At 37.4% G+C, this 1,157-nt stretch overlaps 1 long non-coding RNA gene across 2 annotated transcripts in view; it reads left to right on the top strand.

The window, feature by feature from the left end:
- The first annotated feature begins 956 nt into the window (after positions 1 to 956).
- Positions 957 to 1,157, top strand: part of LOC106532777 (uncharacterized) — a 20,491-nt gene continuing 20,290 nt past the window's right edge. Inside the window, exon 1 of one of the 2 annotated variants that reach the window (XR_001312141.1) lies at positions 957 to 1,096. This is a non-coding gene — a long non-coding RNA (uncharacterized LOC106532777). The remainder of the gene's footprint in view (positions 1,097 to 1,157) is intronic. The other variant, XR_001312142.1, reaches the window with a different exon arrangement.

Genomic DNA, 1,157 nt, shown 5'->3' with positions numbered 1-1,157 from the left:
GTGAAGAAGTTGGGAAAACATAGTATTTATATCTTTTATAAAGAAATAATATATAAACCTTCTATTAAATAAAAAAAACACCTTAAAGTGTGAAAGCAAGGCCTCACCTATTAATTCAAACATAAAAATTAAACAGCATTCTAAGGAAAACGCCTATCTGAGGCCTTTTCCTTCCCAAAAGCCTGTAGCTTTGTAAAACGTGGTTGCTTATTTGTTAGGCTAACTGTGAAGCCANAAACATGAAGAACCATGAAGGTATCAGTCAGGGCTTTTGAACACACAACGATGATGGACAGCAGTAAATTACTAGTATAGTTGAGTCTTACATTATATCTAAAAACACATTGAAGATCTCTAGTATAATGATGTAATTTGAGATATCTTGATTTGGAGCCTCCATACAACTTAATAGTATCTGACATCATTTATACTGGTCAGAATTTAATTACAAATATCTTAAATAGGTATTTTGCCTAGTCAAACTATAAATGGAGATATCTGAAATAACTAATATGTCTAGTCATAATGCAATTCCAGATATCTGAAATGTAAATGTAGTGAGGTCAAGTTAATGTAAACGTTTCATAAATATGGCCGTTTATTAAAAAAATAAAGAAATAGTTTTCATCCCTGCTTGGGTAGGGATCAGGACACACTGATTTGTGTTTTATATGCCCCAGGCTGTCTGGCAGTGTTTTTTTTTCCCCAATCTCTGTCAGTGTTATAGAGTGACTTTTTCAGTGAAACATATTTTTTCTGCCTTGAGTACTGCAAGCAGGAAAAAGTTTTATTAATAAACGTCTAGTCACTTTCAGGGCCTGACTAATCAATCTGACCTCTTCACCTGCTTTAGCCGAAGGTCCGTGTCCAATGTCAAGAGCCTCTGACAGCCTCCATGCTGGCTGCTGCACCTCCTCAGGATAAGTTGTTGATCTGCTCCCAGGCCTGCTTTGTCAGTTTGTTTTTGTCCTTTTGTCTGCCCTGTCAGTTTGCTGTTGTGTCTCTTGTCCTAGTCTGGTTTTGTCTTGGGACATTGAGAGCCGTCCCTTGAGGTATAGGCGTAGCCAGGATTTTGTGTGTGTGTGTGTGTGTGTGTGTGGGGGGTTCTTTTTTAGAAAAAGTGGACCTTTTTCAGGTGTATGGAGGTTGCTTAGATT

The sequence above is a fragment of the Austrofundulus limnaeus genome, unplaced genomic scaffold (genome assembly GCF_001266775.1).
Source record: "Austrofundulus limnaeus strain Quisiro unplaced genomic scaffold, Austrofundulus_limnaeus-1.0 Scaffold830, whole genome shotgun sequence".
Lineage (NCBI taxonomy): Eukaryota > Metazoa > Chordata > Actinopteri > Cyprinodontiformes > Rivulidae > Austrofundulus > Austrofundulus limnaeus.
This window is presented reverse-complemented; position numbering and strand designations above follow the sequence as displayed.